Source organism: Diadema antillarum, unplaced genomic scaffold, assembly GCF_040938485.1.
Source record: "Diadema antillarum isolate AM-2024a unplaced genomic scaffold, OU_Dant_1.0 scf00000020, whole genome shotgun sequence".
NCBI lineage: Eukaryota > Metazoa > Echinodermata > Echinoidea > Diadematoida > Diadematidae > Diadema > Diadema antillarum.
The window spans coordinates 437,305-448,756 of record NW_027270909.1 but is presented as its reverse complement, the minus strand read 5'-3'; the positions used below and the strand labels follow the sequence as shown (position 1 = coordinate 448,756).

Sequence of the window (11,452 nt, the reverse complement as noted above, 5' to 3'; positions counted from 1 at the left end):
TGTATTGTAGAAACTCAAGAGCAAGTTCTTTAGGAGATTAAGCAGAGATCTCTCACAGATTCAGCCACTACGTCCCTATCAACACTTGAATTGTGCTGCTATACATTGTAGTGTAGTAGATGCTGATTGGGATATTTTGTTTGACTACATTTCCATACACTTGTCCACCATTTACACCAAGCAAATGTATGGTTATAAATCTGATCCACAAAGTTTTTTTTTTTCCATGTCTAGTTTTTCTTTCAAACCCTGAAATAATCAATATTTTCTTTTCACTCTGAAATGAATGTTTGTTGTAGGATATACTCACATTCAGCATAAGAGATATCTATTTTGATAGTATTGAAAAAAAAATGCACCTTTTGCTCCTAAAGCTAGGTCAACATTATCAACATATTTGTATTTCATTTCGTAATATCATTTTATACTACAAACATTGATGACCTGTGGTGCTCCATTAACACACTGCTTACTGAATCATTGTCAGCTCTGTGCAAAGTCTATAAAGATATCAAACTCTTGTATGGAAGGGGTTAGTAGATGGGTAAAAGGTGAAGTAAAGTCTGATCGGATTTGATTTTTGAAATGAATATTTATGTGCCAAAGGAACTTCCCAAAGTATCAAACATTTCTTACCCTCCCTTTTTACCCCCCACTGGAATCCCTAGCGGCCCAGTGCAGTCAACCCTGTATTAATGGAGGCACCTGTGTGAGGGGGATGTGTGAGTGTCCAGAGGGCTACATGGGCAGCTTCTGCCAGGTTGGAGGTAAGTATAGTGGTCAGCCAGCTTACAACCAAATCGGATATCCATTCCAGTGACTTAATTAGTGAATATTCATCAGGACAAGTACCAGTGGTACCACCAGAATGTTACAGCTCCTTTGCAAAGAGAAGAGAGTCAAAACAAAGTATAGCTTATTGTAAAGATTGTTTAACTCTTAACGTGCCATGGTCGCCAAACGGCGACCTTAGTCCTGACGTGCCATGGTCGCCGATCGGCGACTAAAAACAGCGTGAAAAGCATTGATCATTTAAGTTCTTGTGGTACCGTAATGTGTTACACCAAGCAACTGCCAATGATATGTACTGGTAGCTGATTAGCATAGCCATCGTTTCCACTAAAAATATGAGCATGCTTACATAGGAAAATTTTGAGTAAATACACGATTTTTCAGCTAGATGTATTTTTTTCACATCGGGAAAATCCGCAGCGGGCGCACCCTCTGCGAGATGTGTATGGATCAAATGTCTCATAGGTAAACCACGCGTGTGTATGCTACTGACTCTGCGTGTATTGTCTATGCGGTTCCACTCGCATTGTTCTGCTTGGACGCTGTCCTGCGGGAAGCTGCTTTGATTTTGTCCTTCAAAGAGGGTCAGCTTTCGTTCGTCGGTCAAGTCTTTCATCCTTTTGTTTTGGTGAACGTCACTAATCGTCCCCACGCTAGCATAGGAATTGCGCGTGGACAAAGGCCTGCCGATTTCAATAGAGTACGCCCGCCCGCAGTCCGCGTAGACAAAAGGAGGATTAGCAGGTTCTTCCTTCTCAGGTGGACAAAAGACACTATTCCAGGGCCCGGGACAATTACTTTAGTTTCAAATACAGGATCTGGGAGTAAAGGACTCAGATTTGGGAATGAATTACTGAGGCAGAAAGAGAAATTGCTAAGACAAAATAAACTGCTAGTATCTTTGGAATCATACAATTCTAGAAGGCAATTTTGTTATCATTTGAAAGAGGAAATGTTGCTCTAAAACTTTCTCACAGAGTCAAGGGAGCGTTCCATTGAAGAAAAAACAAGACTGACTCTTTTTTTTCCATACTACACACAAATTTCTAATAATTTTTTTGATGTATCAAATATTTTTGCAGTATTTCAGATTCAGATAGATATTGTGGCAAACTGACTGCATGACACGAAAGAGCAAACATTTCTTGATATATGTTGTGTAGAACTCAATTCAAAACAGTCAATAGTTTCAGAAATATGGCGGTTTTAAATTTCATTGTCAGTCCAGTTTCGAAACGTTCTGGCGTTAGGTAAAAACCTCTGGCACGTTAGGGGTTTTGGGCCTGGCACATTAAGAGTTAAGTTGTAGATCCTGTCTAGATTATACCTTCTTACTCTCATGTGTCTATTGTATCTATAATTTCACTCTATTCTCATGTACTGTCATGAGAGATTGTAACAGATAAAGAAAATTTGAAAGTTAATGATTGAATCATCATAATTGGACTGGTATTAGAGTGGAACTTGTAGTGTAAAAAGGCAGAACCTGTTCTCTATATGAGTACATTCCCTCAAGAACTAAGTGCTACTGGTGTGACTGTTGTTTGTTTTATAAACATACACATTCTATTGTCTAAGATCAATCAATGTAAACTCACCAGGGGACTGTGCATTGTACTTGGTAAACAGATGAGATATGTGTAATCTTTACACAGTTACCTGGTATTCACGAATAGGTGCAGCATTCACCTGTTTTCTGGTTTCATATCCGGGCTTTCTTGACACTAGTTAGCCAAGTGTACAGAAGTACAAACATCAAGTTGATAGCATGAAATGGCAGAGTTGCCCTCCTCATGTTTGCTTTTGTCTTTTGTAAAAACAATATATATAAACTGTTTTTGTACAGCACATATCACAAGAATATATTTCCTTCTATGCACACTAAAAGAGGGAAAATATGGAGATAAAAAAGAATTAGACATAGGGAAAAGAAAGAGACACAGGGCAAAGAAGGACGGAAATTGACAAAACTTAGACAAACAGCATAAAATCTTGTGCTTGAAATGATTTTTTCCCCACTAAAGTTGCAATTGTTATCATTTGTAGCATTTCTTCCATTTTATGGTGCGCCCTCTAGTGAGGAGGCCATTCTCCATAGAGATCCAGGGCCCACCGAGAGAGACTCCTGAAATTGGCGACGATCTGACCCTCATCTGCCGAGTGTCAAGGAGCGGGGAGGGCATCCCAACTTGGCTTGGTCCTGACAATCAACCCATTGCTGGTATTCAGAGTAAGTGGGATACAGACAGTGTTGATATGAGATATGAAACACTAGGTGTAATATGCATACTGAGTAAATATTTGAGGTACGATACATGATACTCATATAAAGTTGGAGATCATAAATGAAAGAAAAATGCTGATATATGCATCCATAACAGTAAACTTTTAATTGTTTTTTATGTACATATATTTTTTGTAGTCTTGAAGGGCAAATCATAAATCATTTTATTGCTTAGTGTCTAATGAATTCAGATCTGCTAAAGATTCTTTTTTCTTGGCATGATATGGCTTTCATGATAAGATATAATATGTATTCTTTATTTCAAGGATATGTATCTTAAAATAGCAATGGTAGAGTTTGTGCATCTAATGAAATGTCTTTGTCACATTCTCATAATATTCCCCTGTGTTTTTGTGTATTTTTGATTTTTGAAAGACTCATGAATAGTAATTGCATGCATGCTGTCAATTATATTTGAGGTCACATACCATGTACCGTTTGTGCAGGTATTATATCATTCCTTTCCTTCTACTAGTGGCATGTAGATGATATATTCTAATTGTTTAAAATGTTGCTGTACAGCTGACTGAGACTACTCAAAACATTTTGTTCTTATTTTCAAATCTGTCTGCATTCATGATTTTCAATTTCTTTTGATGGCTGAGCCTATTGGGGTAAAACACACACCTATATGGATTTGTGATCACTCTGCTTAACCCTTTTAGGACGAGTCCCGAGTATACTCGGGCAAGTGTCTATGGGAAATGCGTGTAGTAGCAAAATTAGTCCATCCTCAATGGGTTAATGCATGCCTATGTAGCCCATTATCATCTCATTTAGGGCTCAACTTCTGTTTACTTTCCAGCTGGTCAGCGTATCTTCTCTGATGTCCAGTCCAACACCGAGACTGCACTGACCATCACCTCGGCCGAGTCGGGCGATGCTGGCCGCTACAGCTGTGTGGTTGGCATGAACAGGGCAGACTATCTCCTGTCAGTCTCAGGTATGAGGGAAAGAAGAAGCAGTCCAACTTTGAATCCTCTGATTATTCCTCTCTCTCTCTTCAGCTTTCTCTCAGCGGCCTGATCGGGACACCAAAACGTATCTTTTCGTAAAAGTGGTGGCCCAACATTTATTTCTGGTTGCCTCAGGCTATCGTGCCTCTGCTTATGTTAAGCCTTGCATGTAAGCATAGTCTGGTTAGCAACTTTCTGCCTATTCTTCATTGTCATATAGCAGTCCTTTTTACTTGCTACTTCTATGTGCAATTGACATATGCATAGAATGGAATGGGATGTATCATGACACCTTTTCTTTAGTTTCTCTCTAAAGGACAATATGTTACTTTGTATGAGAATTACTGTCATTCATTTGTGTGACCATGCAGTGTAATGATTAGCCTTATAGGCCCACATGATCCCTTACAATGCGGAACAGAATTGTATAAGTCTGTTCCAAAAATTACTGCAAGTTTGATATATTTGCCTGTGCTCTGTTAGCAATTGTAATAGAAAGAAATTATATTTCATATTTTGCCTTGGACCTTCAGGGCAAGAGTGCACGGTACCCTGTGCTAATGGAGGCACCTGTGTGGAGGGAACCTGCCAGTGTGTTGGAGACTTCGTGGGAGGATTCTGTCAAAACATCCGTAAGACAAACTACAAAAGTGGACCAAGATGTAATGTTTGATGGTTTCGAGTGAGCTTTTCATCCATGTGCTCGCTGAATCTCCATGCTTCAGCAGTACAGATGTCCATGTAGAGTATGGAATGCCACATATGTTACAATATGAAAGACAAGGAAATTCTGATGGCTTCTAGCAGTGGTGTAAAGTGACAATGAATGCCCCACAGGCATACAACATGAATTCATGGATGTTTTACACATTTGTATGCATACAGAAAGTTGACATTCCTGACAGAAACATTAGTATTTTTTCTGTCCCCCACTTTGTGTAAAGTTTGTTTGTTTGTTTGTTTATACAAAAAGTCAGTGAAAAATGGTACAAATTATCCACCCTCACACAATCCTTTACATCTGACCACTGTCTGGTGCTTGGCTAAGCCATATTATGATGGTACATTACCTGTACACATCTTGGAATACCTTCAATCCAATTTAACTTTCACATTTTGTGTGTATGACCTCTCAGTCACTGAAAACTACCAGCTGCGCATCAGAGTTCAGCGGAATCCAGAGTTCCTGCTGGACGAGGTCACAAAGATTCTCTGCGAGATCCGTGGCAATAATAATCAGGAGAACCCAGTATGGCGTGGACCAAATGGACAGGTCATCCGACCAGCTGGACGGGGTCAGTTTTATAACCATCACTCAAAGCTACTATTTGATATTCATATAATTTTTTTTTAATTCTATGTTACATATTTATTTTTGTTTAACACGTCCCTGATCTGAATACAAGTTGTATTTTGTTTTTGATATGTTGAGAAATAGCTATTGATATAAACAACACTTCTGCTACAGTGTAACTGAGATAGCTATCTACACTATGTCAACCACAGTACACACGCAAAGTACCATGATAAATTATAAGGAACTACCGAAAACAGCAAATTACACTTTGTTATTTTTTACAATAGGTGCCATCATACTGGTGCATTGTAGAAATGTCAGTTCAAAAGAACATGAGTGTTTGTGACATTCAAAGGATAGTGATAATAATACAGACATTCATAACATGGACTGTATCCACTCATAGGTGGTCAAGGTGGTCACAATTAATGTTTATAACCCAATACACAATCTAACGGTATATTACATAAGTTCCTACAGCTGCAGCATGTTCATTCTCTAAGAAAGCTAGTAATCCAAATGTGCATTTTTCATTTTCCTCTTGAAGTCATCAACAGTGTCACAATACTTATCACAAGTGTAGTATTATTTTTTCTGTAAAGAATAAGAGTTATCTGCCTAATCAACTCTTCAAGAAATAATTTTTGGTAGTATAGCCCACTTTCGTCATAACAAACTCCTTGTGACCTGCAATTGTCTTTTTTTTAAAGCTGAACAAATAAGGGAACATAAAGATATACAGAAAATGATTTGGAGACCTGAAGTTTTCCTTTTTTGTGGAAAAATTTTGTTATGATTCTGTATGTTATGACAATCAATGCATATAGTAGACAAGAACTTCCACATGCATTTTAATTTCTCAAATCTTAGCTCTCACAAAATTCGCAAAATTAAAATGTACTCAAAATTTGTGGTTTTACAGTAGATTAGGGATAAAAAGTCTTGATCTTCATGTGACAATAACATGCAGTTACCTTTTGTATTTCCGCAAAATATGTGAATGTTCATGTAATTTGGAAACTCAAACAGATATTTGAGCAGAGGTTTGAACAAATCATGGACATTTCCTTTCTATCTCTCAATATCCTTTACCCTTCCAAGGTGGTACAAGACACCTGAACACTCGGGTCACTCGCCGGACCAACCGACTGACCATCTCCAAACTGACCGTGGAAGATGCTGGACAGTACACCTGCCAGGTCGGACCCATCATCTCCTCCTTCGACATCATCCCAAGGAGTGAGTGGATTGCCATCTTTTATCCCTTAACAGATTGCTTGTAGGAATTTGGTTTACCATACATTAAGTCAGAAGGAAATCTGATACGTCAATCAGAATCTATGGGTTAATTGACCTTCAAGATAGGAACTGTGGGAAAGATGGAGATGAGATACAAATTATGCTTTCTACTTTTTAAGGCAGAGTATTGTTGTGTCTGTGAACTTTACATTGTGCTGTAAGGGTGTGAATCAAGACTATGTTACACATGTGGCAAGCAAGGCAGCTCGGATGTGATGATTGAGCTGGAACGTGTGACACTGGATAAAAAATTACACCATGGTACTGTACTTCGGTCTCAGTATATTCTTCATTGTGTCTGCGTTCGGGAGTAGGTACAACTTTCATCTTCATTGTATTTTCAGGAGGTTTTTGGCTCATAGATATCGTACAACTTGTCCAGAAGTTTATTTTTGTAAATGTATAAATTGCCGACCTTACCATTGTGATTCTTGTGTCATAAAATGCTGTGTTATACACCATCTATTTCAAGCGTGGTTTTCAATAACTATGACATTGTAGCAGCTTGATGATCGGAAGAGAGTTTTTCTTAACCCGTTGACGACGAGTCCCGATTATACTTGGGCAGGTGTCTCTGGGAAATGCTTGTTGTAGTAAAATCAGCCCATCCTCAGCGGGTTAAACATCTGATCTATGGGGATTCAATTCCGGCAGGGTAGACCCAGTTCTGAAGACATTCATACAGGCATGATTTATATCATCTATCCATAACTATCTAGAATTTTTTTTTTTGCCTATTCCTACACATCTGTTTTTTTGTTACCCATGCACTGTAAGGTGGAGAATGTGAGAACCCCTGCACTAATGGAGGAACCTGTGATAACGGAGCCTGCCTTTGTCCGCTTGGCTTTGCCGGCCGCACTTGCGAGGTGCCCGTCGGTCCGGACGGTATCCTGGTCAACATCACCATCACGTCGTCGCTTGACCACGACCCGCAGATTGGGGAGGGGGTCAGTTTCCTGTGTGAGCTCAGTCCCAACCCGCTGTACACCAACCCACAATGGCACGGCCCCACTGGACAGGTCGTACCCGTCGTCGATGCTCTAGGTGAGATTGGAAACCGATTGCATGTTATCCTCATTCACCTGGGCCCCATTTCATAAAAGATGTTACAATTGTAGGATAGCAACTCTTTGTGGAATGGCAACTTCCCACAGCAGCAGCCAATCAGGAAGCCGGATTCTTCTCATTACCATGAAAATTGCCATTCCAGCAAGAGTTGCTATCATATCAACTTTTTATGAAATGGATCCCTGATCAGATGATGAAACCATCTACTTCCATCTTCAACAAGTTAGCTTGAGAGCTTTTTTGTTCCAACATGTACGTGCAAAATTTTGGAATAATTGATGCTCTAGGTGAGATTGGAAACAGAATGCATGTTATCCTCGTGAATCTGATCAGATGATTAAACTGTCTACTTCCATCTTCAACAAGTTTGTAGTTTAAGAGCTTTTTTGTTCCAAAATATACTTGCAAAACTTTGGAATGCTAGAATTTAAAAAATTCTGTATGCATGTATGACTCAGTTTAGCTTATAGGATATGTTATGCTAGCTCATTTTACCAACAGAATCATTTCAAAAAGAAGATACTGTGGTTAGTATCCGTGATTCTTGATCTATGCACTGCCATGATTTCATCTCAACTTATCTCCTCTCCCTCCCCTTCAGATCCGTCCCCACCCCCAGTACATGCTGTCAGTGTCTCACCCCTGGTCACCCGGCTGGTCATTGACAGTGTGAGCCAAGATCTGGCCGGAGACCTGGCCTGCACGGCTGGCCCACTGACCAGTCTCTACACACTCAACATCCCACGTAAGTCTTGGACAATGGATGTTTGGTCACTTTCTAAATGGTGGTCACTTGCAAATTCAGTCTTGTTTTGTTGTTGATATTCATCACCAATGAATGACATTTGTGCTGAACCATTGTGATTGACACAAGGTAGTAAATGGTAAGACTTGAATTGTAGAGCTTCCCCCATTGTACAGTGTGTAGAAGAAGATTTCCAAAATTTCTTGGCATATTCAAACTTATCAAACTCATCATCATAAGAATTGTTTATAAGTGTAGATTGACTGAAGAATTTTAAATTGTGAAAGATAGTCTTTCTTGAAGTGATTCCATAATTCCCTGCAATATTGTTGCAATGATGGACATAAAACTTGTTCTTTTTGAATGAACTTGAAATGTGGTCATGTAGGTAATGACATTTAGCTCAATATCTTTGTCCAAAAAATTAAAAGAGTATGTTGTGTTTCCTGTTGTTTGTATAACCATGAAAAATAACAGTTAACAATACAGATGTTTCTTCCAAAAGGCTTGTTGTGTTTGTAATTTTCAAGCAGAAGGGACGTAATGTGTTGAGCAGCTTACTGTTCAATATTTGAAGAGTTTGTTTGCAAAAACCGATAAGTCCATTTTTAAAGATTTTGAAGTGCTGTCTCTGTCAAAAAGTACAAAATAATACCTTTTAGATGATATATTGGTCACTACATATAAAGATACATTTTTGAAGTTATGGTCAAAATAAGCAAAATTTTTCTTATTGTTCTCCTTATTTTTCTTGACCTTTGATCGCAAATATCTCCATTTGCCGAATATGGACTTATCGGTTTTTGCGAACAAACTCTTCATTTATTCATTCAAAAGAGATTATGCCAAATCTCAATTGGCATTGTGCAGTGCAGACACACATTTCAGATTATTCTATTCTTCAGGATATTGTGTAGTTACGTGTACATTTGAATATTTGCTTTTCATTAACCATACAAACTTGATAAACTCACTTTCCATGTCTACAGCACCAACTTGTGCACAGCCTTGTCAAAATGGCGGTAACTGTGTCCGCAGCCAGTGTGTGTGCACAAAGGGCTTCCAGGGAGATTTCTGTGAAGTAGAAGGTGAGACATGAATTTCTGTTCATCCTTCATTCTGTAACCTTACCAGTGTGGGGAAAAGAAGACATTAGTAGGGGTTTATATACCCAAGTCTAGTTTTATTGGTGTATTCTGTTGTAGATTAGAATTTATTTTTTTATCACAGCTATGAAACAGTCACCACTCTTATCTCTTTGCACGTCCGGCTCAGTCGACGGCGTGCCAACTTCGCATATTCTGCTCAGCAAACAAAGCCGCCATAACCGATCGATAAATCGCTAATCCCGCGGTACAATCAAAGCGTTTCTCGCGCTTTTGTTCCTCTCACATACGGCTTGCATTCTATGTGGTGATTGACTATCAAGCGGTGTTCCCAACTAGATATGCGTGTACATTCTAAATTTCTGTCACTCTTCTATGTGCAAATGTCATGCCTTTATAGTAATATAGCAACTGGTAAATCAAAAGAAAAATTGGAAATAGAATAGTTATACATTGTATATGGAAGCAAAGTTTGGCATTCCTCTAACTTTGCTCATTATTATGTCCAGCTTAACAGAAATTTGTAGAAGTTATACAAATTGGAAAAACAGAATTCTTTCTCAAAGCATGACTACCTTCGTGTCTCAGAATAACGTGGCACACAGGGGGTTTCCACCATGGCACATAAAGAGTTATGGGTGGAATTGATTTGATAGCCGGACTATTATTCACTAAAGATAGAAGCAAGCACCACAATTGATATCTCTAGTAACCCATTGTTAATGTGAATTCACATTAAAGTTTCTTGTCAGAATGTTGAGGTGGAGTTCATGATATAACGAAGTATGTTTCTCCTTGAGTGAAGTTAGCAATGTGAATATATGGAATTACTAACAAGTGGCAATTTGTTTCATTAATACTGATCATACCAATAAAGTGAAACACACGGGACCATAAACAGTATGTGGTCTTGTCATGCTAAATATTTTATAATGTGATTGATGCAGAATTTATTGCATCTGTTTGAAGAGTAATTTGTCAATCAGACACAGTAAAAACAACTCGATGCAAGAATCTTTCATTTGATTGTTGTAGATTTCTTGATGATTATTCAAGGCTTTAACATTTGCTTGTTAACCCGTTGAGGACGGGCTGATTTTGCTACAACACACATTTCCCATAAACACTTGCTTGAGTTTACTAGGGACCCGTCCTCAATGGGTTAACATGCAACTTTTTGGAAAGCTGAAATGCATTTGATTTTCTCATGATTTTCTTCAGAGTTCATCCCATACAACGTCACCATCACACCTGACCAAGAGCTGACGCCCTCTGTTGGTGACAGCGTGAGTTTCCTATGTGAGAGCACCGGCCCAGAGGCACCGACTCCAGTCTGGTACGACCCCAACGGGCGGGTCATCTCCCCCAGTCGAGCTGGTGAGTGGTGAAAACATTCCAACCCAGCATTCATTCCATCTTATTTCCTTTTTGTCTGAATTTGATTGAAGATATGTGACTTATAACTATCTGAAATCATTTTACAATCACAATGTTTTCCATTTCTCCACAGTAGGCCTACCATCTTTGACTATTAAAGATCCTTCCAAAAAATTCAAGATATCCATTGTTTTCACACCCAAGCCACACTCTTTTGCTCAATCCATGCACATATTCACTTTTTGTATTATTATTTCCTTGCTGTGATGTAGCCAGTAGAAACCATTCAGTTTCCCTTCTGCGTGTATTTCTATGATTTTGCTAACTTTCTTCCTTTTGCAGTAGTGTCTCTGGTCAAATTTTTGAATTACATCAGCTTTCCTTATGGGCTAAACACTTTTTTTTACCTTTCCCAAAGAGGAAAAGTGGTTCTTCTTTTTGTGTTACTGCACAAAGAGGAATGTACAGGGTACCTCTTTAGCTGACATGTAGATAATCAATTTCTCACAAATTGCAATCAGTACT

The 11,452-nt window shown here is 38.8% G+C and overlaps 1 long non-coding RNA gene across 1 annotated transcript; it reads left to right on the top strand.

Moving 5' to 3' along the window:
- Nucleotides 1–6,441: 6,441 nt before the first annotated feature.
- On the top strand, nt 6,442–8,438 carry LOC139728793 (uncharacterized). The gene is made up of 3 exons (XR_011710830.1): nt 6,442–6,568; nt 7,406–7,675; nt 8,301–8,438. It is a non-coding gene; the product is annotated as an uncharacterized lncRNA (long non-coding RNA).
- The last annotated feature ends 3,014 nt before the right edge of the window (nt 8,439–11,452 follow it).